Source organism: Ambystoma mexicanum, chromosome 4q (assembly GCF_040938575.1).
Source record: "Ambystoma mexicanum isolate Mex_15411 chromosome 4q, UKY_AmexF1_1, whole genome shotgun sequence".
Lineage (NCBI taxonomy): Eukaryota > Metazoa > Chordata > Amphibia > Caudata > Ambystomatidae > Ambystoma > Ambystoma mexicanum.
Window position 1 is genome coordinate 504,250,419 of NC_090928.1, and position 27,656 is coordinate 504,278,074.

A 27,656-nucleotide genomic window follows, 5' to 3' on the forward strand; every position below is an offset into this window, starting at 1 on the left:
CTGACATGAAAGGGGTTGCTCATCTAACCCAGGCCCACACAGCAGTGTCTGCTACACTTTTGAAATTGGTAAAGAAGGAATCAGGAGTTTCTCTAACTACAAGTTGCTGTACTATGAATGGGCTATTTTGGAGGTTCGGAGTATGCCTTGTTGTGAGGCTTCCACCATACCAGTTGTTTGAATAGGTTGATATTATGGACCCACGGTAGTATCTCGCGGGCCTCCGTGTGAGCTTTAGTTCTGGAGGGTTTGAATCTGGGTAGTATACTTAGCTTTATCTGGAGAGAGCACCTGCCTGATGCACTAACTTTATTTGTTTTATCTTATTCCAGAACACACTGTTTTTCTCTAGCTCAGTTAAATTTGTTTCTACAGGCTCCACTTCACAAGACTCAATTGAAGATGGACAGGGGAACACACTATATATGCTTCCCAGGTCTGAGGTGTTGAAGTGTCAGAAGAGTAGAACAAAGGGTGGGTCACTGGTAGAGGGATACATAGTGACATATAAAAGGAGGCCCTATTAATTGAAGGTGTCTAGGCAATCCAGCAGGCTAGCCTTACATAGCAGGAGAATACTGGTAACATAGATTAACAGCCCAGTCTAGTTTCCTAGGTTTTTTCAGGATCAAGGATCTGAGACATACCTACAGATCATGTGCCATCTAATTGGTCAAACCATTTTTCAAGAGTATCGGAGGTACAGACACTTAAACTCAGTGGTATATAGTTGTCACAACTTGTATTTAGAACCAAACAAGTTACCTTTAGGGCCAACAAGCCAACAACAAGACTGAAGATCTCCTCGAATTTAGTATATACGTTCAAGCAAGGCTTATTTCTCATCCTGCCAAAGTCTCATCAGTGAACCATCATGTTTAAAGTGTTTAAAGGAACTAATTGTGGCAACAGTAAAGACAGACAAGTGATCACAGTTCAAGGGTGTTTATTGAACAATACATGTAGGGTGGAAAAATTACAATGAAATGAAAAACTAGGCAGTCCTAGTGGTGTTGTGTCAAAATAAAAGAGCCTATACTAGGAAAAAACCTGCTGCCAATTCCTTACAACTAATTATAGAAAGAGTGAGGGATAGGGTTTCAATAAATAAAATAAGTGTTCCAAATAATAAGTCAGGATGTGATTGCTAGGGGTTTCCATTCCCCACGTGCTCAGCATGGGGAAAGGTAGGATTTTGTAGCACAGCACACACTCAAGCTGTCTCAGCACCAGTTCCATTCCAGCTATCAGGTTCTTTGATGGTAAAGTTTCTTTTCATTCAAAGGTCTCTTGCCTTTGAGGCCTGATGTATCCAACAAACAAACAAAAAGATTCTGTTTGACGTAGATTGTAGCTGACAGGGTCACCCCTGATTCCCCCGCTTCCGGGCTTTGACCCTTCACCACTCATATTCAAAAAATCAACTAAACAGTTCCTTTTTCAATGAACTTTGAGTGATAGCATTTCACCCCTGGATCTCCCTCGACCTGCCTCGGATCCCAAATGAAAAGTGTGACACTTTCCTTCCTCTTGTCTTGCGATACTTCTTGTTTTCACAAATGTTAATGTCTTTTTAAAACAGGTTTTTGGGCTTTGCCGCTCATTACTGGTTTCCCTCTTCTGGGTTCACTCTTGCCACCTTTTAGGTGTCAGTTTCCCTCTGCCAGGTTCACTCTCACCAACCTTTTGGTTGACGGTTTCCCTCGACCGGGTTCACTTTCACCGACCTTTGGTTGTTGACTTCCCTCTGCCGGGTTCACTCTCGCAATGGTTATAGACAGTTCATCATGGACTTTAGACTTTGGCCCCTCTCATTAGCACTACCGGGTTCACTCTTGCCACTTCTCAATTTCCTCAGACTTTTTATGATTGCGGATTCACTTCCTTTACTTTCTTACAGTTTGTCAGTCAAAGAGTTTTGATTGTACAGGGATTTTGCTAGAGCTCCATTATCACCATTTTGACCTATTTTTGGCAGCTCTCCTACGCCCTTCTGGTATATGTAGTCGCAATCAACATGCGATCGACCAGGGTTTCTCGAGTCAGCACCCACGTGGTGCCAGTTCCCTCTGCAGCTTGTCTTCCCTTAACACTTTTACAGGTCTTTGAAACCTTCTTCATATGCCAATTTGCGACTTTCATTCAACACAGCCCAGTTCTTATCGGTTCTCCCTTTGAAACACCGGCTGTAATGAACCGCTTGGCTTTACTTGGATCTTGAGTCAAGGCTGGTACCAAGGTAGCAGGAGTTTCCCTCACTCCGGCCTATCATCGTAGGCACGCTCTGTGTACCGGTGACATCTGCTCCAAGACACTTGGACTACTGTCCATGCCTTACGATTCCCTCTGCTTAGGTTTCGTGAGTCAAAAAGGGCAAGGTATCATCTCTCCTTGTCAGCCTCTCGATATTTGCTGCCTATCTCCTCGTTTTGAACTGCCGGGTCGGGAAAGCTGTCTCGTCATGCTGTCTACCTCGCTCTTCTTGTCCTTGTGTGCTAGACCTTTTATCCCTGTGGGGAAGGTTAAGGACCATCAGATGTGTGTGATTCTGGTCCATTGCCTGACGTTGCCTGACCCTTGTATTGGGCCATGTTGGGTAAACGGCTCTGGTGTTAGACCGTTGTCTTCCTTGTTGTGTGAAAGTGCTTATGGGGGAAAAAGAGAGGGGCAGTTTTTTGGAACATCCTGCGTGGTAGGATGGGAAAAAGGTATCAAAAGATCATATTGCATCTCACCTGTCAGTGTCGCGCTCCTGCTCCCCAAGGACCCCCATCCAGGTGATCCTCCCTCACTAGTTCACCCCCCCGAAACTGCATACAATAGTGATGGCCGTGTCCTGGCCACCTGGATGACAGATCCCTGGGGACTAGCCAGGGAGACACCTTCAGGTTTCTCACAAAAGGTAAGGACAAACAGTCCCCCATTGTGTGGGATCTACCTTCCCACTCTGTTGTGCTTTGGTCACTTTTGGATTAGTGGTGGTGTTCTGTCTACAGAGATACTGAGATATACAGCTCCTCATCTGGAGTCTAATTGTAGGCTTAGGGTTATATGAACAAATACTGGGCCTAAGAGTTATGGTAGACAACAAAATTAGCTGTAAACCTCATTCTAAAGGACATTGGGCCTCATTACGACTCAGGCGGTAAGGGTTTTACGGCGGCGTAAACAGCGCCGACCCTTACCGCCTGAGTACGAGGTCCCTTAGCGCCATGGCGGATTTGACACCTGCTTTTAGCAGGTGTTAAAATCCATGGCGCTAAGGGACCATGGAGTTAATTACGCCACGGTAATTTACGGTGGCGTAATTAACGCCTTCCCCACTCCCATTATGCCCTATGGGGCAAAAATGGGAATGGGGAAGGGTAAATGGGGATTGGGGACTTACCGCCCCGCCAACCTCGGAATTGGGCAGTAAGTCCGCCAACCACCATGGCGTAAACGTAGTTTACGCCATGGTGGTAAAGTCACGGCCCAGGCGGTAACTTACCACCTGGGTCGTAATGAATGTCATTGTGTCAAGAGGCTCAAAATCCAATTCCCTTATCTACTTCACACAATTATGGGATTCTGTATGCAAGAGTGTATTTCAAGCCACTCGCATTATCAGGGTGGTTTATAGTACCACGGCAAAATCATTTGTCTTTGCCTATTTCTTGATGCAGACCACTATTGAGTCTTTAGGCCTCATTAGGACCCTGGTGGTGACGGTATGAACGGTGCCGGTAAAGCACCGTTCATACCGTCCCACCAAATTACGAGTTCTGCTCGCTGGTTCCTGACAGCCTGCCAGGTTTTACCTGGTGGGCTGTGCTGCACCCGCGAGCAGAACTTGTGATTGCACCGTGGTGCAACCCTGCTCGCCAACCCCATACTGCCCTATGGGGCAGAATGGGAATTGGGAGCATGGCAATACCGCCACCCGCGAATGGGCAATTCCCGGCCCATTCAACTGGTAATGGGCTGGTTATTGCTCAATGGCGGGTGGCGTGGCCGGTAGAGAGCATGGCGGTAGCCATGCCTGACATACATGCACGGCTACCGCCATGCTCGTAATGAGGCCCTTTGTCTTTATCTTTATCCGGGCCTCAAATGAACAATTTCTCTCTGTCTCCGGTGTTGTCTTAACTATGATATTTGGGCAAAGCCTGTATTGTATCACGTTTTCACTATGACTTTCTATTTTCTTCACAGGTATGTAGCCACCCTGGTGGTTACTAATATGACCCCTTCACCTGAGTTATTAAGGTGTTGTAAGTTTCATTAGCTTGCGGTGGTGTACTTTCTGATGCCTCCACTGCCTGGAATAGAGTCTACAGCTAGCTTATCTTTTCATCCTTATCTTCACAACCTGAACCCTGCCAACCTGTGGACCCAGGTTCTCAGAAGGCCACCTTGTCTAGCCTGTCTTCGTAAACTGGTCTTGGTTACCCTGAGAGTTATCTGCCAGAGCTACCTCCTTCTATCTCTCCTGGTCTCTATTTGGCCTTGTTGGCTTTGCCAACACAGGTTCTGACTTGCTAATACTTCTTCTAAACTCACTAATCTCTCTCTGCAATTACATGCTAAAATCCACAGAATAAGGAGTTGTTTAACTCCTTTCATAAAGGCGCTTATAGAATGATTGGAGACATATTGGATTTGATTTGTGGGTCAATTTCCCCATCTGGTTAATTTCTCATGATTGGTCCTTGACTAATGGGTCTGCCTCCGACCTGGGTGCATGCATTTCCATCATTCAAACTCAGGTGTTGTGAATTCTTTAATGAGCAGAATTGGCTTGTGCCTCAGGCCCCATGGTCTGAGGTTAGAAAACGCTAGCATGCCATGTTGTCAAGTGGCATTTGCCTGCTTTATTTATGGGTAAGAGGGACCTTCACTTGTGAGCAATTGTGCACTAAGCACAGATATCCCATCTCTATGATTCCCCCCTTTGCTGTCGGTTTTGCTGTTGGGTCACGGTTGGATTCTGTGCCAAAATGTGGACCACCGATGGGTGCTGGATTTTCAAGCTCACTGCACACATCAAACCTCATTTGGAGCACAGAGTGTTCAGGGATTCCCTCACCTGCCTTTGAAACCTTCAAATACTTTTGTGATGCTGATTTTCAGGGGATAGGTGAACCAAGTGCGATCCTGATCATCACTCCGCCTAGACTCTCATCACTATGTATCAAGAAATTCCTGTGTCCCTGGGAATTACACTTGACCTGTCCTAACTAGGACAACCATTGACCCTCTGAATCGAGGCATCGGAAATCAGTGAGGCAACTCTGGGGGATTCTCGATTTACCACCTTCTGGAGTTGCATCACAGAATTGGTGTTTTTCTTTAGCCCCCAGTGTTGCCCACATTCGTCCTGTGGGTGATGAACGCGTGACCACATCACACAATCTATTGAAATGCAAGCAATGCCTCCACGACAAAGGATTAAGTGATTCCATATGGTATTAGTAATCACAGTGTTACAATATTAGTGCAAATTAAAAAAAAAAAAACGATGACTATGGAAATGCACTGCTTGCCAAAACCCCATCATACGAAGCCGCAAGGCTCCAAGTGACACAGAACGTGGCCACTCGGATTGTGCCTAACATACCCAGACCATCTCATACCACACCAACACTGACAAGCCTGCAATGGCTGACAGTTGGCCAGAGAGTAAATTCAAAACCAAGACCATCATTAATATATGTGTTTGTGTGTAGGGACGCTCCCTCATACCTTAAGGCTCAACTTCGATCCTATAAACCATCTCGCTCCCTCCGCTCAAGCACACAACTCCTAATAAATGCTTCAAGAGAAGTCGTGCTGGTGGCAGATCTTTCCAAACGTCAGCCTCAGTTGGTGGAATATGCTACCACAGTGCTTGTGCCTTGATTCTAATATTGTCTCTTTCAAAAAACATCTGAAAATAACACTTTACATAATTCTCATGGCCCGCCATGGATTGACTTTTGAATGGCTCGCTCTTATTTCCTTGTTTTGTTTACTACTCATAGTAATGCTTTATACGTGAAAGCGCTTTGACGCCCAATATGCTTAGGTTCCTCTACAAATAAATAAATAAATAAAAATAAACTGCTCAAGTAGATCATGGACCTTTTCAAATCTAAGAAACCGATTTACAAATAAATCAAGCTGGCTATGACAACAGTATTAACAAAAAAGAACTATGTCTGTGGGAAGATATTCACCTCACTTGCTGGATTGTGGATGTGGATTACTATATCCTTCCTATGACCATCATTACGACCCAGGCGGTAAGTTCCCGGGCCTGGGCCTGGGCCGTGACTTTACCACCATGGCGTAAACTATGTTTACGCCATGGTGGTAGGCAGACTTACCGCCCCATTCCAACCTTGGCGGGGCGGTAAATCCCCATTTTCCCATTTTCCCTTCCCCATTCCCATTTTGCCCCATAGGGCATAATGGGAGTGGGGAAGGCGTTAATTACGCCACCGTAAATTACGGTGGCGTAATTAACTCCATGGTCCCTTAGCGCCATGGATTTTCACACCTGCTAAAAGCAGGTGTTAAGTCCGCCATGGCGCTAAGGGACCTCGTACTCAGGCGGTAAGGGTCGGCGCTGTTTACGCCGCCGTAAAACCCTTACCGCCTGAGTTGTAATGAGGCCCTATGTGTGTTATCCATTTTGGAGACAGATATTTTAGAAGATCATTGCTACTCTCTTTATTAAGGTGTGTACCAACACAAAGCACCCATTTATATTATCAAGAATTACGACAACTCCACGTTTCTAAACACCAGGCAAAGCCAAAGATGATGATGACTGTTTCTCAGCTGATGTTCTTATATAGAAGTTACATTTCTGGGATCCATATTGATGACTTATGATTAGTGATGGACAAAATGCTCCATAGTGTACCGAGGAAGAAGATGGCAGAATTGGTCGACCTTATGCCATCTACTCCTACAGCACCACATTTTCTTTGGAAGCCCCCCTTCTCTGTTTGTGCAGAATCCAACCTACCGGAGAAGTGGCCAATATGGAACCGGAATGTTCTGCAAACTTGTTTGAATGCAATCCAGCCAATCGGGGTGTTAGGGATATTCCATACACCTGATTGTCTGAAATGTACATTTCATTGATGAGGTGTGGGTGATTGTACACTGCTGGCAACTGACACAGGAGGATTTTGCCTTTGGATGGATGGGATGTGTGCACGGGGATAGGTGAACATAATACAGGCTAAATGGGCCTAGTCTGCTTTTGCCATCCATAGTATGAACTAGTTATAAATGCAACAGTTATAAATACAATCGCTGAAATCAGGCTAATCTATTAATGAGCAGTACATGGTCGGGGCGTGAGTTATGGTCGCATAGCTTACCTTAACTGGAGAATTTCTCTGTTTTTTTTTCTTTTGCGCTGCAACTATAACGTCCCTGTAACACAGTTTTTCTCAGAATTTCATAGGTTTTAATTACAGAAACGTAACAATAATGTCCCTCTAGCAGTTTTTTCATTGAATTTCAAAGGTTTTTTTGGTGATACTTAAAACTAGTTTCCCTTTAACAATCTTTTTTCATCAATTTCACACGTTTGTATTAGTGCAACTTTACCATAATGTCCCTGTAATAAAGTGTGTTCACTGAAATTCATCCGTTTTTAAACTGAAGAAGTTTCATGACGTTCACTGTACGTTATTTATAATTAAACGTTTAGCATGGATGAAAAAACTATAACTCTCCTTTAACAAACATATTGTTAGCAGCACATTCTGATGTGTGTCACCATAAGCAGCACATGGTAGGAGTACAAGTCATGGGTGAATTGCCTGGGGCATGAGGCTCACCCATGACCCCGGCCCTACCAAACCACTGACAATACCCAATGGGCCTAGCTTGCACTTGATAAGAGAGAGGGGCGAGAGTGCACAGCTTACTTTCTTGATAGTGTATTTCGTTTCCAATGGAATGTTATTTTGTAAATAAATATGTTAATGGGGTGCAGCCCACTATCATGTGCCACCGTGTTGGGCACAGAAAATGAACATGGAGAAAAAGAGACCGAGGCAACAGTGCCTTCGGTGTGGGCCGCACACCCTTGATTCCCACTAAGGGTTAATCAATTTCTTTTGTGATCGTTGTTCAGTTAATAAAATCCAACTTCAATCGTAATTCACAGATATGTATATTTTTTAATTTTTCAATTGCTGTGTTAATAAAGCTCATAAAAATTGTGCTTAATTGGTTAAACTTCACCAAAGAAGCTAATTATCTCAGTTGAGGCAAAACAGAAAACCCATCTGGCTAATGCATTTCGGATGTATATCCTTCGTCAGAGCCAGGTTAGTACTACACACATAATAATGCATTATAGGTGGATTTAGAAGGTTTACAATGTTTAAATTAATAATTGTTCCGTACGTCATGTGTAGCAACCAGATATTCAAGAATTAATAACCAAAACAATCATAATAAACAAAACAATCATAATAAACAAACAGGGCGCCCACAAGGACAAACAAATATTTAACAAAAAAGTGAGATTGGAGAAAGGAGAAAAAACAAACAAGTGAGCATACATGATTGTAGACAGTAAAAATACAATATTTGCACAGATAATGATATTGCTCTATAATTCAAACAATTAATGGGACTAATCAACTGCGTACTAGAATTGCCGATTAAGCCTTTTTGGTGACTATGTTGCTTAAAGGTAAAGTTAGGCAGCGTGTGCTTATTGTACCAGAGTGTTGGTAGTTGTACTATATTGTGTGAGAATACCTGTGGCTAGTTAAACATTTCACTAACCTGTGTGTCAGTATGCAACCCACTCGTGCTGTCCGCGTGTGGTGTTTCTCTATGAAGCACTGCCTAGTGTGGGGAGAAAAAATGTGTTATCTCCTCCGAGTAATTAGCTGCTATTGATCTATACGCGATCTTACTTCGCGTCGCTTTGTGCAAAGGTATGGCTTACCTGGAGCGTTCTGAGCTACGTCTTGCTCGATCAACTCCGAACAGCGTCTGAGGCTCGCGGTTCGTGTCGTTGCCCTGGGCAACGTTATGTAAACAAAATGGCCGTTTGTGTATAACCAAGTCGGCCATATTGGTAGAGGCAATACTGGGACATGAGTGGCATAGAGTGTGAAATATAAATGGCAAATGTAAGGGATGTGAATGTTAAGATATTAATTGCACATGTAAAGATATTAAAGCTTCATGATATCTGTGTATTTTAAGTTGAACCTCTAGCACATGTATGTTCTGATAGTAACGTCGTGTACCTCATGGCTAATTGGCTAATTGGCCATTAATGTAAGGTTATATAGCGTAAAGATATACTGTCTAGTACACATCAACAAAGGAAAATACAAACTAATAAATAATAAATGTTTACAACAAATGGTTATAGCAGAAAGCAACAGTGTTTTCAAATCGGGTAGTGATTTATACTTATTGCATGAGCATGAGACAATTTAGCATGTTCATTATTGATATTGCACGGTGAACAAATAGTGACATCATTACAAGAAGCAGTTGAGATCAAATTCCTCGTTGAGCCCTCGTGGTGCCAAGGAATCGAGACGATCTATCCAATAGGCTTCTCTTTGTTGTCTTCTTTTTTTCAAATCAGCATATATGCTTGTCATTTCCAGGGTTTCCAAAATTTGGAACTTGGAACTCATTAAGTTCTTCTCTTGTGCCTTGCCAGATACCGAATATATCATCTATATAACGCACCCATGTTTTCAATTTGTTCTGCCATTCGGGTTTTTGCAAGATATGGGTCGTCTCGAATTGGTACATAAACGCATTAGCGTAAGCTGGTGCCATTGTTGCTCCCATGGCTGTTCCGGAAGTTTGGATGTAAAATTCATTCTTATATTCAAAATATGAATTCATTGCGATAAAAGAGAGTAGTGAACATCAATTCAGCCGTAGCAAGACACTTTAATGCAAAGCAACATAACATCTCTCAAGTCAAGTTCCAAATTTTGGAAACCCTGGAAATGACAAGCATATATGCTGATTTGAAAAAAAGAAGACAACAAAGAGAAGCCTATTGGATAGATCGTCTCGATTCCTTGGCACCACGAGGGCTCAACGAGGAATTTGATCTCAACTGCTTCTTGTAATGATGTCACTATTTGTTCACCGTGCAATATCAATAATGAACATGCTAAATTGTCTCATGCTCATGCAATAAGTATAAATCACTACCCGATTTGAAAACACTGTTGCTTTCTGCTATAACCATTTGTTGTAAACATTTATTATTTATTAGTTTGTATTTTCCTTTGTTGATGTGTACTAGACAGTATATCTTTACGCTATATAACCTTACATTAATGGCCAATTAGCCAATTAGCCATGAGGTACACGACGTTACTATCAGAACATACATGTGCTAGAGGTTCAACTTAAAATACACAGATATCATGAAGCTTTAATATCTTTACATGTGCAATTAATATCTTAACATTCACATCCCTTACATTTGCCATTTATATTTCACACTCTATGCCACTCATGTCCCAGTATTGCCTCTACCAATATGGCCGACTTGGTTATACACAAACGGCCATTTTGTTTACATAACGTTGCCCAGGGCAACGACACGAACCGCGAGCCTCAGACGCTGTTCGGAGTTGATCGAGCAAGACGTAGCTCAGAACGCTCCAGGTAAGCCATACCTTTGCACAAAGCGACGCGAAGTAAGATCGCGTATAGATCAATAGCAGCTAATTACTCGGAGGAGATAACACATTTTTTCTCCCCACACTAGGCAGTGCTTCATAGAGAAACACCACACGCGGACAGCACGAGTGGGTTGCATACTGACACACAGGTTAGTGAAATGTTTAACTAGCCACAGGTATTCTCACACAATATAGTACGACTATCAACACTCTGGTACAATAAGCACACGCTGCCTAACTTTATCTTTAAGCAACATAGTCACCAAAAAGGCTTAATCGGCAATTCTAGTACGCAGTTGATTAGTCCCATTAATTGTTTGAATTATAGAGCAATATCATTATCTGTGCAAATATTGTATTTTTACTGTCTACAATCATGTATGCTCACTTGTTTGTTTTTTCTCCTTTCTCCAATCTCACTTTTTTGTTAAATATTTGTTTGTCCTTGTGGGCGCCCTGTTTGTTTATTATGATTGTTTTGTTTATTATGATTGTTTTGGTTATTAATTCTTGAATATCTGGTTGCTACACATGACGTACGGAACAATTATTAATTTAAACATTGTAAACCTTCTAAATCCACCTATAATGCATTATTATGTGTGTAGTACTAACCTGGCTCTGACGAAGGATATACATCCGAAATGCATTAGCCAGATGGGTTTTCTGTTTTGCCTCAACTGAGATAATTAGCTTCTTTGGTGAAGTTTAACCAATTAAGCACAATTTTTTATGAGCTTTATTAACACAGCAATTGAAAAATTAAAAAATATACATATCTGTGAATTACGATTGAAGTTGGATTTTATTAACTGAACAACGATCACAAAAGAAATTGATTAACCCTTAGTGGGAATCAAGGGTGTGCGGCCCACACCGAAGGCACTGTTGCCTCGGTCTCTTTTTCTAGCTTGCACTTGCCCACTGTCCCCTATACCGCCATAATAGGAACGAGAGCCACTGTCCATGGTTTGTGGGCATTGCCAATGCCCGCAATCCCTGGGACATGGGCTTCAACTATATCACAAGCCCTGCCAACCATTTTACAGAAGAAAATGTGCAAGGCAACATAACCATAATCCACATTAAAGAAGGTTTTTCAGTGAATTCTAAAATATGTTATAGCTGAAGATGTTTCATTCTGTTCCAACAGGGTATGCAAAAAACTAAAAAGTCATCTTTAGAATATATGAAACAACTATACCATTCCATTAACTTTTTTGTGCCGCACACATTGATGTTTGTCTCTTTCAGCAACGGATGCAGGGGATGCAAGTAATGGCTGAAGTTCCTGGGGCATTAGGTTCAGAGATGTCCCACTCCTTACCAACCCACCAACACTAGCCACTGAACCCAGCCTGAAGCCTGATGCAGTTCCCACTATACGATAATGGGACTGTGGGCCACTGTCCATGGCTTGTGACCATGGCCTGTGACCACAGACCTTGGAACATTTACTTCAGAGTTGCTGTCGGGCCTGCAAAATAAGCCACAACAGAGATTGGGCCTGGCCTACAGACCAGCCCAGTGGCCACTATAGCCCATTTGTGGGACTGTGGCCAACTGTACATGACTAGCACCCATGGACACTGACCACACTCCCTGGGCCATGATATTCAGCCATAGTGTCTGCCCCATGAATCAACTCACAGTAAACATTGGCCATGGCATGTAGCCTGGCCCAGTGGGCCATTGTCCATTGCTTGCTGCCATGGCCAGTGGCCACAATCCCTGGGGCATGGCTTCAGCATTGCTGCAGTCCCCGCTAGCCATCTCAGAGCAGACATTTGGCCTTATCAGCAACCAGGCCCAGTGCCATCTATAGCTCCATAGCCCATCCCCTGGTGGCCATGGTCAGTGGCCCAATTGTCTGAGGCATGGCCAAAGATCTGACATTGGCCATGGTCACAGGTTATGCCTCAGGCAAGAAAGTTATATCACTCGTTTTTGTACCTACACAGGGCAGATGAACACTACATTTGCATAAAACATTCTTTTGGGGCCTGGCCAAAGCTCTTCACACAAGTTAGGTGACAATCCATCCAACGATTTGGGCTGCAGGTCTGAAAGCAATGTCTTTCCCATTCAATGTATCCAAATGTTGAGAGTTTTGGGACCCCTCCTATAACGTTGTGCCCCCTTAAATAAACTGCTCCAAACTTTCCAAAAAGTATTTTTATTTTATGGAAAGTTTGTGCCAATTCATCAACTTGCGTAAACGTTATAAGCCTCCCAAAAAGTTTTCATTATATGGGAAATGCATCTGAAGCACAACTGTATATATATAATTTATTGAAAACCTTTGGTTACTGATTGATTGATTGATTGAGATATTTGTAACATGCTCTGTATGAACCAAATCGAATCTAGGCGCTAATGACATACAATATAACAATTGTAAATGGTCATGAATTGATGGACAGACACGTACAGGATGAAGTGACTAGAGGTTTCAGTACCTATTTACACAAATACGTGTTTACTGCTTTGCAAAACCTGGGAAAAGACTCCAACTTCCGATTCTATTCTTTGGGGCCAAAGACTGAGAATCTCTGAACACACAGGACAATGGGGGAACTGTCAAAAGAAACTTTTCCAGCGATCGGAGGGTCTGTGTTTGCAGATAAAGCTTGAATGTGTCTGCAAAGTATGCCGGGGCCAGCTTATTCAGACATTTATATATCAAGCAGATGATCTTAAACCTGATACTATCCTCCACAGCCAGCCAATGTATTGATCGCCGTAACCCTGCGATGTGTGTGGATTTACTAACCCTGAACAGCATTCGATTTCTGGCATTTTGCACCTTTTGAAGTCGTTGAACCTGTTTTGCCGGTGCTCCAGCCAAAATGCTATTACTGTAGTACAACTGTGAGTTAAACATAGCGCCCGCCACTTCCACATGATCACTCACGGGGACAAAAGGGTGAGCTTCTATAAGTAGTCACAGTGAGTAGAAAACAGCCTGCACTTTGGCTCTGATTTGACCTTCACAGCACAGATGATTCTGCGTTATGCAGATGCGATTGTTTAATCAGGGTGCAAGTTTCAATTCTGTAGTCAACTGGGCCATGAGCAGGTGGCATCTCTCCTAAGTAAAGAGAAGCTTTGGGCCAATCTCCGTCTTGTTGGAATTAAGCAAGACGGAGTTAGCTGATATCCAACTGCTGATTTCGTCTAGACAGACTACTATCCTTGCAAAGGCTTCCTCCACATGGGCAGGTCTTATGAACCACTGTGTATCATCAGCATTTGATTGGAACCCCACCCTATGCTTAGGCAATATGTTCATAAGAGGCAGGGGAGTTGCTAGGTCTGGAAAAGACCCGGGGCTATGCTGATGTCGGAGCTGTCAGGACTGGGGGCTAGCCAGCCTTTTGGCTGTAGCTCCTGAGATTCTATCCGGGGCTACAACCAAAAGAGCAGGGGCTATAGCCCCATTAGCCCCCTCCTAGCAACGCCTCTGATAAGAGGCCTCAGATATAAGTTAAATGACGAAGGTGAATGGAGGTTAAATGGCATTCAGGCGTGGCCACTGTACATGTTACATTAATAGGTTTCTTTGGGGCCCACTAGCCATGGCCTTTGGCCGTGGTCACTGTACATGTTGCACTAATAGGTTTCTTTGGGGCCCACTAGACATGGCCTTCGCCCGTGGACACTGTACATGTTACACCAATAATTTCTTCAAAAGACCCATTCCCCCTGCCTAGTAGTTGTGATCTCTGCTTAAGTCACTTTTTTGTCCACACCTTATTCCTGCGGTATTACCCCAGTATTCCCCCAGATAATTGGAAAAATGTGTGAAAATTGCTGCACTAGTCCCCTGTTATTCCCCGATAAGCCAAAAACATCAGAAAATCGAAATGTCTTCATCGTCCTCACTGGCACTTACCATGTGCCCCACTCCTCTGTCCTTGCTCCTCCCCACTCCAGTCAACTTCTTCTTCCCTTCCCAGACCTCTCCAATTACCTTTGATGCAATTTCTTTTCTAAGTGAATCTTGCTTTATTCCCCCGGTATTCCCTCGATTAGCTGAATACGGCCGTACTGTAACTGGATCTCCAGACCACCCCCAACTCCCCATCTTCACATGGTTCCCTCTTTCCCCCTCCCCACCTCTAGCCTGATGTGATTGAATCATGTGTCCTCCTCCAAATAGGTTTTTGAGCGCTTTTTGTTTTTGCATCCCCCAGGTATTACCGCAGTAATCGCTCTCATCAAGCAACAACAAAAAAAATCACATTTTCATTGTTAAAAAGCCTCTGTGCTGTAAAGCACCACAGAAGATATGGCTATTCTTTTGGGAGCAGAGGGCACCCCCATCCCTGTCGATTATTTTTAAAACTCCTAGATGGATTTACCATAAACCTGTCCAGGAAATCGAGTCAACACTTCGTACTGAAGTTGAATTTTTGTGCTTCAGCCCACTTAAAATTTAACTTTTTCTCTATGGGAAAATGAATGGGAATGGGCCAAAACCAGTGTTTTTTTGCTTGCTATTAACTTTTAAATTTTTAAACAAATCTTTCCCAAAATTGCCAGACTGGGGAGGACCAAATTCATCCTTCAAGTGAAAAGTTATTAACAACAGAAGTTTTGGATTTCCATTGACTTATGGGTATCACCTCAACTATGGGGCAGCGACTTCTGCCTTATAATACATATGCATGAATGCCTGCAAATATTTGTCAGAGTTTGTGAACATCACAGCAATGTCCCCAAACATCTCAGATGTTTTCAGTCATCGGAGAAGAAAACCACATAATTTTTGGCATGTTCTGGGTATATTCCACCCCATTTTGGGTCCTTGCTCTCCTCTATCTCTCTCGCCACCTCTGGCGTTCCCCAGGGGTCTAACCTTTCTGCCTTGTTGTTCAACCAATACTTGGCTCCTCTTGCCCACCACATTGCCACTCTGTGCTCCAACTTCCAGTGCAATGCGGATGACACCCAGCTCGCCTTCAGGCACCCTCTGCCACCTCTTCTCCTTCTCTCATCCCTGATTGTCTGACTGCAATCCAGGAATGGTGCGCTGCAAATGTCCTCTGCCTGAATGAAAGCAAGACGGAGATCCTCCTCATCGGCAATCCTGCACCCCTCTTTCCTGCCACTCTCTGTCCAGCCTCCCTTGGCCCTCCTCCTCCTGCTCCCATCTCTGTGGCCAAGAACCGCAGGCTTATCTTTGACTCCTCACTCTCTTTGTCTCCTCATATTTCTGATGTCTCTAAGACGTCAAACTACCCACTTCACCTACTGCGAGGTAGTCTTCCTGGTTCTCTCTAGGCTTCACTACTGTAACAGCCTCCTTTTCAATCTGCCTGCATTTACTGTCCGTCCTCTGCACTCATCCAGAACAGAACTGTTAGACATTTCCTTGTCCAGGGATCGTATCTCTCCAGCACTGAAATGTCAATTGGCTCCCAGTGGCTGCAAGGATCAAGTTCAAGACTCTTTGCATTGTCCACAAGGTATTCTGGGGTCTGGGACCAAAATATCTCCAGCTTTATCTTCGGAAATATCTTCCTACTCGAGCACTTCACTCCTCCACCAACAACTCGATGAGGGTCAGTCACTTTTCCAAGCAACGAGTTGGGGGCAGGTCTCTCACTTCGGCTGGCGCCTCCCTCTGGAAAAAGTTCCCTGCCTCTTGAAACTTGAGCAGAACCATCTCCTTTGCCAGAAGCAGCTCAAGACTTTCCTCTTTGCTTCTGCCTTCTCTCTTTCACTACCATGCTGATCTGTCTGATATTGCACTGGTTACCTGGCAACCCTCGTAACCACAGGCCCAGGTTTCTGCCCTCCCAGGTGCACACCTGCACTCCCCCCCCCGGCAACCCTGCACTTGGGGCTGTATCTGCAAGCCAAACCCCCCCACCCTACTTGCACTTATCTATCACCTGTATTTCCTGCACTTATCCTTGCACTGCCACCTGCCGGCCACAATTTCTGTTCTCAATGTGCGATCCTATGTCTTGCACTTTCTCCTCATCCCATTCTTCTGGGACTTCTCCCCTTCCCTCTCCCCTGCACTTGCGTGATCTCAATGTCACTGGGCCTAGTAAGATCATTGTCTTGTTCCCCCTTGTTTCCCTCCCTTGCCTTGTCACGCCTTGAAACACTTGTGTATAGGTGGGCTATAAATAAAATATCATATCATATCATCCTCGCCATCCCCCAATCCCCATAGCTTGTTTTGTTTGTAAGATAAGTGAAATGTGTTTTGGAATATTTTCTCACTGCAATGTTCGTGGTCTACGGGTTCAGTTTGTGGTTCAAACATGGCATCCATTTCAAATCTTTTGGTGCACCTCCTGTTTCTCAGTTGACTAATCAGCACCATTCCGTAATGTCTGCAAACATAACACAGTTCCATGATTGGTCCAGAGGTTTCCTCAGACACCAAATCAGGAAGTGAGTTGTGGAGCAAACTGAGATATCATTAATTTGTTTTAACTTTTTAAGCATTTAAAGAAAATCGACTAAATGTATTAACATTACATTTCCAAAGGTCTGCTTTTGGAACCAGGCCAACGCTCTTACAAGTTTGGTGCAAAAGGATTCCCATTTAAGACCAGCTGGATTTTGAAAAGTTGTATCCCCCTCCCCCACCGCTAGAGCGCTGACCCCTCTTTGATCAAACTGCATCAAACTTTGCATATACAGAAACCAAAGTTGGGTCTAAACTTTGTTTGTACATTTTCATGTGGATTCATTGAAAAGTGCCAAAGTTATAAGGCACCAAAAAACTCCTTTTCCCAAGGGAAAGCCAACTTAGTCATAACAATAGGATTGCAATCGCCGACCCTGTAATGTAGCTTTAGCCAATCGATACATCAAATGATTTAAAACATATTTTACACCATTTTCAACTAGCTCTAGAAGACCCCTAAAGTAGGAAATGTCTAGTGTAAAAAACTATGGAACTACTTCTTTGTGTAACCTACATTGGAATTGACTGATGTGGCAGACGCATCCGTCCTTCTTTTTTAAATTTTTTTTTTATTGTTATAGTTGTAAAATAACTTTTCAATAAATTCTAATTTACATAAAGTCATATAAAACAGTAAAATCGTAAAACATAAGTACAAAGTTACATGAATACAGACTGCAGACTGCAAACAATGATGAAACAACTATTACACAAACTGGAGCTTAATCACAACTACTCGGTCAACATGTTAGGATTTACTCCTTTCGTTACCAATCAATAATCATGAATCAACAGGTCAAAGGAGAAGACAGAAAGAAGTAGAAAAAGCCTCAGTCATTTGGATCATTACTGATCATCAACATCAGAAAGTTCACAATGAAGCCATAATAGTGAGCTTCGACTGCAGAGAATGTCAACATCATATTTACAAAAAATCAGTGCACTGTCCATAAGTATTATTGACAGCTTTAGTTTAGAGAAATATTCCAGGTTCTAATTTAAGTAAGAGTATGTATTTCGCAATTGTAATTTGTAGCCACACTACTCTTGTATGGTACAATCTGTTCCAAAGGTCTTCAGCAGTTATAATTATCTGTTCTTGGAAAATTAGATTTAAATAACATCATACGTTGTTGTAACAATGCAGGGCAGACAGACAGTTAATACATGCGGAAACGTTTCATGACATTGTTGGTTACAGCAAAATCTGCAGACATTTTCATGCAGCAGAATTTGCTACCTCCGTGCTCGTAGATCTCTAGTTAGGCAGAGATTTAGACGGAATCTTAAGAATAAGCTTTGTAGTTTAAGTCTGGGAATTTCAACAGATATGTTTCCGTTATTCTGAATCTCTTGCCCTCTACGGGATTTTCTCTGAAAATGTTATACGTTTTACACAGATCCATAGTATAGATCCAGTCCAACCGCCATAGATTGTATTTTGCTTTTGTGAGGTTTGTTGCCAATAGTGATTCACAGATACTTGCTGTAACCATTAGAGGTTTTACAGACTTTCTCCAAGCTCGTGGATAAGAGTGGAGAGGTTCCGGTATATACTTCGCAGGTTTCGCTATGATTGTATTAGATTCAGGTGTTTTCTGTAAAGGGCAAGCAATTTCCAATTAGCCATCACATTTAGGGAAGGTAGGCCCAGTTCATATCGTATGAGGCACATAGGTTGACTCTTGGGGAGATTGAAAATTTGTTTCCAAAATCTCCCTTCATTAACAGTCAAAATGTCTAACTTTTCAAAAGTTTCGTTTCACTTCCGTATAGAATTATCGCCGTTACTTTCTGCATATAGAAAGTGATCGCTGGCTGAAATAAAAACGTGCCATATTTATTTTGTATAAGCATTGCTTGTGAAGTATTAGCAGTTATCTTTCCCTTCAAGTCGTTCACATATGCATCATCATTCTGATCGTTGTTAATGCTAATTCCAAGATATCTATACTCGTCAACAGTTTCTAGTATGTTCTTACCTAGGGACCACTTGAAGATTGACGATTTAGGTGATCTTTTAATTTTGGGACGCAGAATCTTAGTTGTATTTGTGTTTATTTGGAGATCATTTATTTCTGCATACTGCTCAAGAGCGAGCAGTAATTTCTGAAGGCCTGTCGGGGTTTTGGACAAAAGACCAGATTGTCTGTGTAAAGGAGCCATGGTATCTCTGCTTGTTCCAAACACGGTGGGTCTGTTATCAATGACATGAATTTATTTCGTAAATCATAAATGAAAAAGTTAAATAAGACAGCTGCCAGCAGACAGCCTTGTTTTAATCCATGATGCTTCCAGATTGGTGCAGAAAGTAAGCCTTGCATGTTTAATCTTACACGGATGGGAGTGTCCGAGTGGAGTATCAAAGCTAGAATGGTTGGCGGACAGCCGGCAAACACTAATTTGTTCACCAATAATTCTCGACTCACTGAGTCGAAGGTGGACCTAAAATCGACAAATGCAATATAAATCCCTTGTTTAGAGTTGTACGCCTGTTGTTGAATGGCGTTCACTGCGGTTAAATTGACTGCAGTGCCAATACCTGGGACGAATCCTGTTTGGTGGGGATCATTTTGTTCCATTCTTGTTATCCACTGGTTGAGGTCACGAAGGATCAATCTACAGAAAAGGTTTCCAGGCACGCCCAGGAGGGCAATTGTACGGTAACTTTGTGGTTGTTGGCGGTCTCCTTTCTTGAAAATGGGGACTATAACTGATTTGCGCCAAGCAGGAGGAATTTTTCCAGTTCTTAGAATCTCAATAAAGATGATGTTCAGGATCGATGCCCACAGCTTGGTATTAGCTTTTCTTATAGTATTTGATTAACCGTCAGGGCCGTGGGCCCTTGAAGTTTTGAGCTTTGAGATAAAGGGCCTCATTACATGGTAGGCGACAATCATGCCGCTATTAGCGCCATGGTTGCCGCCGGTACCATACCGAGTACGCCATGGTGAATGGCGGAATTACCGCCACATTCCAAGGTGTGTGGGGGCGGTAATTCCCCATTCACAATGGCACTTCCCCATTCCCATTTGAGCCCCCGTAGGGCTCAATGGGAATGGGGAAGGCGGCAATTACGGTACCGCAAATTGCGGTACCGTAATTTCCTCCAAGGTCCCTTTGCGGGCCCGTTCCTTAACGGCTGGTAAAACCAGCCGTTGAGGTTGGGTCCCGCAAAGGGACCTCGTAGTAAGGCGGTAAGGGTTTACTGGTACCGGTACCCTTACCAGTAACGGTAAACCCTTACCGCATTCCATGTAATGAGGCCCATAGAATTCTATATCATCATTGTCAAATTTAAGTTCGAGAGAGTGACCGGGTAATCGCATAGCCTTTATCAGGGAAGTCGCTTTATTATGAATAGCATATAAATTTGAAAAATGAGTTATCCAGTTCTGTTCACTTACTGGGTTTGCCTGTAATGCTAGTTGAGGTATATGTGCAGATTGATTAAATAATTGTCATATTGATCTTGAGTTTTTCGATTTTAAAGCTTTCAACATGTTCTCACTGTCATTCTGAAACATGAGAGCCTTCCTTCCTATTACCCAGTTTTTGTATACTGTGTTCAAGTTTTTAATCGCAACCAAATAATTATGACATTTCCGCTTGCTTTGTTCTCTTATCGCTCTCCGTAAGGTGTTTTTTCGATACTTTAGCTCCACATCAAAGGCATGTTTATGTACATAAGAGGGTTTTGTTCCCTCTGTTTTCTGGTTCAGAGAATAATTGCAGCGCTGTGACATAACAGCTCTCTGAACGATTCATGTCAGGATTCAAGGGCACCTTAAATTTTAAACAGTAGTGGAGACTATATTGTGAGCCCTCAGTAACCTGGAGTCTATTGAGCCCCCTATTTACCAGGTAGGAGGTTTTTAAATGATAAAATGGGGTAAGAGTGAGGTCACAAGCCCATGTGAGTATTAGTTGGTCATGGTCACTCTGAGATTGCTTACAAATTTCGAATTTCTTAACTAATAGAAATGTATTTGGGTCAGTATATATGTAATCAATGGTGGATTCTTGGTCCATCCTTCGCTAGGTCAATTTATGTGGGACTTCTCCTTCCACTGAACCATTAGTTGGTAGTTTGTCATAATTGCTGACAATCTATCAGTTATTTACATTTCTTGAGTTGAAGTTTTTTTAAAACAATGTATATTTAGTTCACCAACAAGTATAGTCGCAGAAGTAGAGCCATCCAAAGCAATTTGGTTCAAAAGAAGTTCGATGTCAGAAAAAAAGACATTAGGTGATATAGCTGCTCGGTTCCAATAAACATTTATCAGAGCAATTGTGTATGAATTAATGGTAATTTTTACAAGCTGCATGTACTGATTAGGAACAGCCCATTCGACAATTGTAAGTCCCGAAGACTTTTTCACTGCGATAAGCAGGCCTGCCATTGGTCTGCCTTTCGGAGGTTTTGTTTCTTGCACCGTTAATGCAAAATGGCCCCGTAAGCGACATTACCGTCGGCGGAGCCAGGTGTAAAGCAGTATGTTGGACAGAGTCAGACGAGGATGGCCGTTCAACGGCCAAAGGTAATGCTGTTGCTGAATGTATTGTTTCTTGTGCAGCGGGCAGTAAATGGGGCTGTGCAGAGGTGTTTAACACTGTGAGTTCTCGTTCAGACACTAACTGAATTTTATTTTGTAATATGCACGCTAACGAGTCAGCTGTCAATGATTGTTGTTGTAGTACTTTTTCTATAAGGACATTTCGGATTTTTAGTCTAGCATCAAGTGTATCATAGATCTTTAGGATGGTCGAGATAGCCAAATTTAGTGCGTCTAACGTAATTTAAAAAAGGGGCAGGGAAGCATCTGGTAATGCAGCAGGAATCGTAAGAGGGGAAGGAGTTAGGTTTTGAGAGCACCGCTCTTGTGCATTTGGTGTACAGTTAGAGGCAGACTTAATTGGGGATGCATTAGAGGAGGTGACTCGAACATTACAGGTGACTGAGATAAATCAAGATGGGGAATTTCCTGATTATTAAAGCTCATTTTTAAACGATTACTCTGAGTAGAGGCCTGGAAGGAGGATCCTGCTTGCATAGAAAAATTGGAAAACTGGGCATTCTCGGCTAAGGGGTTGAATCATTGTGCTTCGATGGGCGGGTCCAAATCGATTAAAGGATGCAACCTCTCAGTTCATGTCAATCTTGCCGCAAACACCCAAGTGAGGCAACGGGTTTGTTACTCGAGGGATCCAATTTGTTGCAAGTGTAGGCAGGGCATTATTAAAATTTAACTGAGACTCCCGAACAATGGGGACCGTTGCCATTGTTGTATCACTGACAAAGGGGTTTACGAATGACCCTGGATCAACTCGGTAAGATTCTGTATTCATTGAGGTGATGGGAGTGGAGCATGTTTTAACCAAAGTTGGGGAATAAAACATGCAAATATTAGCCGAGGAAGCTTGAGGCTGAGGTCGCCCACAAACAGACAAGATTTGGTGGGAAGATAGAGAGTGAGGCATTTTCACCAGGGTGGATTGCAGGCGTTGAATTAATTTTAGCGTGTGCCTCCTACACGGCATGTCACTCGTTAACGTGTAGGGCTCCATTGATTAGCTTAGTTAGATATAACGTAGCCTGGCATACGAGTACACACGTTTTTGTAAATGGGAAATATATTTCCTGAAATTAAGTAAACCAAACTATAAGTAGCTTAAATAGTTTTATTTACATGAGCGCCCTTTGCAGCCCAAACAGCCACAACAGCTCTTATCCAAAAGCTTGTTCCCAAAATGCACGCGCACAAAATGCATGGGCTTCCTGTTAATATGAAATGCTGGTAAAACAAGGTAGAGTTTAGACAAACTTAAAAAATTCATTGATGTTTTCCACCTACTGAGGGGAAAAAAGAAAAAAGACAGAAGAAAAAGAAAAAGAAAAGTAAGTTCTTCAATACAAGTATCTGATAGTGCAGTCACAAAGGGCTTGAATCCCTGGTCAGCACACCAGTAGCAAGTAGCAAAATCCTTGGAAGGGAGAGGAGGCAAAGAGTGACCCAGCCACAACAGCTCTTATCCAAAAGTTCTTTCCCAAAATGTGTGCGCGCGAAATGCAGAGGCTTCTTGGTAATATGGAATGATGGGAAAACAAGGTGGAGCTTAGACAAACATAAAAAATTCACTGATGTTTTCCACCAGTAGTAAGTAGCAAAATCCTTGGAAGGGAGTGGAGGCAAAGAGCGACCCAGCCACAACAGCTCTTATCCAAAAGTTCTTTCCCAAAATGTGTGCGCGCGAAATGCAGAGGCTTCTTGGTAATATGGAATGATGGGAAAACAAGGTGGAGCTTAGACAAACATAAAAAATTCACTGATGTTTTCCACCAGTAGTAAGTAGCAAAATCCTTGGAAGGGAGTGGAGGCAAAGAGCGACCCAGCCACAACAGCTCTTATCCAAAAGCTCTTTCCCAAAATGTGTGCGCGCGAAATGCAGAGGCTTCTTGGTAATATGGAATGATGGGAAAACAAGGTGGAGCTTAGACAAACATAAAAAATTCACTGATGTTTTGCACCAGTAGCAAGTTGCAAAATCCTTATAAGGGGGTGGAGGCAAAGAGCGACCCAGTCACAACAGCTCTTATCCAAACGTTCTTTCCCAAAATTCGCACATCCTTCCTTCCGGTCTGGTAACTACACCGAATACTAAGTTAATGTAAGATGACCTCCTTGAACTGCACCTTTGCATTTACCATTAGTGCATTTCCAGCATTCCGTCTCAAAAGCTTAACTCATCCAGAGCTAGTGAGGATGCAAGTGTCATAAGTTTAAACAGCAATATATTTAAGAGTTCAAGAGCACCAAGTTTAAAGCAGGGTTATTATAAAAACATATTCTAATTCCGTCAACAAATTACTAACTAAAATGATTAGAATTAAAAATTAAAAAGATAACGTTGTATTTCAAATAAAATTGCTAACCAAGGCAATCAAGTATATTCCACTTTGAAAAGTGAAATGGGAGACACTGACCCAAAGTATTTGATAGCACATGAAAAGGTCCAGCTGAGGGACTCAGCTTATCATTAGACTCACGAAGTCCTGGTGGACTTGGTTGAAGTCAGTGGCCAGCGGGGCACAAGACTGGAATCTAGTACCTTCAGCGATCAGGGGCCTATGTGGTTTTCTTAGTACTAAGTTGGGGCTACCCACATTTACATATCAATACTCCTCTTCTCCCATTGCCAGCTGACCTTGAATCTGACCTTGACGCTTCTGCTCTATGAACACACACGTCTAGCCTTGGTCTATCGGCTGGTCACTGCAGAGCGTTAAATGCATCAGTCAGGCTTGCATGCAATCATTTCAATAGGCACTTATCTAGGAGAGTGGTCCCTGTCTTACACCAGATGTTAAGTAAGGTAGTTGTTTCCGGCAGGATCGTTTTTAATCAGCTTGCCAGTTAATGCACAACAGTGGTCAGCTGACAGGTGAAATGTCAAACTCCTAAAGTCACATATCTTACATTTTCCCCTAACTGGATACTACCTTCTTTTCAGGAGTGTGGCATTCCACACACCAAGTGAGAGTTGGTTGTGTGGGGTCTAATTACATGCCAAAAATCCTCCCTAAACAAAAATGACTCAGTCTAACTCCCTGACCGTGGTCAGAGCTCTCTTCCTCTCTCCTGAGTAAACGACTCTAAAAGAAGTTAAATGCATGTGGGCTAAGAGAAGGTAAACGCACGCTGTGGTTTTGTGGAGTGCGCAGAGACAAGTACAGAAAATATTGCACTGAGCAACGTGTGCGAATGGTTCTCATCGAACACTTTCAAGGTTACACTGAATCAGGGAGGCCAGTTTCCTCGAACAGAAATGAGAAGGCATGGCACTGCTGCATTTAAAAAAAAAAAAACGTGAAAATGCACGGCTCCCAGTGAGAATAGGCTAGTTATCTCAAAGTGCCACTCCACGTGACAAAGTGACCTTTAGCATCAGGGACGATGTGCACGTGAACGTGTGCACGAGAGGTTGGTTACTAATAGAAACACACTCCTCCGTTTGTGGAGATCGAATATACTGCGCAAAGGAGTGAACAGTCTGGGCTCTCAGAAATTGCAGGTGGACTTCCAAGCACCTTATATATCGCTCTTTCCTTAACGTACCAGCCCAAAAACACATGATTGATGGTGGACTTGATTGCTGGAAGCTGTCATGTTGACAGTTGCGTGAACATGGGGGTGGAGGGGCGGGACAAAGGGAGGCGGGTGTTGGGAGTTGGGAAAGGAAGTGACAGGGAACGGGAAGTGACGGACAGGGAGTGGGGGCAGGGCAGAGTGAGACGACGTGGAACAGGGTCAGACTGGGACAAGAAATAGGCCTGGTCACCCAAAAAAAAGTGGCCCACCACTCGCCTCATGACCATTGACCTCTGATGACATCACCAGAAGTGATGTCATTTGACCCCACCCCAAAGTGACATCCCGGGAAGCGATGAAACACGACCTTTCACCAGTTGACAAAACAGGAAGGGGCATCAAATAGCATTGTTCCTAAGTACACTAAATTACTGTGAATCCAAGCAGACGTCCAAGGCCAAATGATAATATGTTATTGTATAGCTCTTACGCTTAATCTCTTTTTTATAGAACAAATATGCATACAATATCACCCAACCTGTGTTGGCGCTCATCATTTATCGACCTAAGAAGGATGAAAGGCTTTTTGGGAAAAACAAAAAAAAAATCTTTTTATTACATTTTTTTTTCTTCCAAACCGGCACAGGCATGGCCAGAAACTGGCCCCCACTCGCCGAAAAGACGAGGGGTCAATCCGACCCTGACGTGGAACAAATAAAAGACGCGCTAAGGCACTCTCCACGTCCGAGCATTTATTGCTGCACCACCAGCATTCCAGGCCTACCCACGGCCACAACAATGGCGACGAGGCAGGCAGCCTGGATGCTGTCAGCTGGGGAGATGCCGTCACTGCTCCTGTGCTCGCTGGAAGCAAGGCACTCTCCGCGGTCCTGTTGCAGGGACACAGCAGGACCTGCGTTAAGCCGCGGAAGGTGGGAGGGGCGGAACCGGCCCGTCCTGCATAGTGCACGCGGCTCGCCTGGCCCGCGGTAGGGACAGCAGCTGAGGAGACCACAGGGGAGGAGCCCCACGTGCATCGGAGGGCTGTAGTTGATACCAGCCCACAGCAGTGACTCACTCTCACCACGTCATAGACCAGCAATTCATGCGGTAAGACCAGGAGCAGGCCCCGCCCACATCCCTAACCAGCAGATGGTGCTCGTGCCTCTAAGAGGCGGACATTGTGCTGGAGGAAGGCCCCAAGGGGGGAGAAGAGCCTAGGGGCTCAGGACTGGCCACAGAAGGCCTTACACCTCACCAATAAGAGCTTAGGAGCTCAGGACCTGCCACAAAAGACCCCACATCCCACTGATGGTGCTCGTGCCTACAGAAGGCGTCCATCGGGCCTCCAGGTGAGCCCACCAAGACCACAGACCAGGGACGGTTAGTCCCAATGCAGGGTGCAGACAAGAGCACTGTAAGGCCATCCTCTCACCAGAGTAACTGCGCCAAACATGTCTGACCAAGACATCAACTAAGGGGCACAACCCCAAGACAATGGACCATCAGCACCAGGTCAACAGGCACCTGATCAGACACCATATCGATTACCGGACACCTTGGCAGCCCAGATGCCAGGCGCTTTTGACGTTACTGACACCAGCAATATGGGTCCCAGGTGGACGAAGTGGATACGAGATTTTGATCTATACATGGGGGCCACTGGGCCCATCGCAGATGCAAGACAAATATTCCTGTTGAAGCTGGCTGTGGGCTCAGCCACCCATGATATCATAGATGACATGCCCCAGGCTCCATTGGCACCATCCAGAACTTGAAAGACGCCCTGGCGGCCTACTTCACCCCCCACACCAATGTGGATTATGAGAGGCATCTCTTCCACAGCACCAAGCAGATCAAGGGTGAGACGATGGACGCTTATGTAATGCGCCTGAGCACCAAGTTTAAACACTGTGGCCCTCATTACAAGTTATGCCGTTAGCCATGCCGCAATTTGCGGCATGGCTGCCGGCAAAACCACATCCGTGTCCGTGTCCTCGGAATGAGGACTTACCGGACCATTCCGAGTTCGGATGGCCCGGTAATTCCTCACTCGAGGACACGGACACGGTTCATCCCCATTCCCATTTCAGCCCCCATAGGGCTGAATGGGAATGGGAGAGGGAGTAAACAAAGGGCCATTACGAGAGGGCCCATTGTTTGCTCCCTCTTCCCCTCGCGGGACCCGGTATGCACGCCTGGTTTTCCCAGGCATGCTTAACGTGTCCCGCGAGGGGACCTCGTAATGTGGCAGAACGGGTTGAACGGTGCCGCAGCCTTTTACGGCGCCGTTTAACCCGGTCCGCCAAGGTCGTAATGAGGCCCTGTGACTTTGCCAACTACTCAAATACTGAGGCCCTGCGATCCCAGATCCTAGCGGGGTGTGAATCACAGACCTTCTGGAGGAAACTTCTACAAAAGGCCCGCACACTTGAAGAAATACTCGCCCTGGGGCGGGTC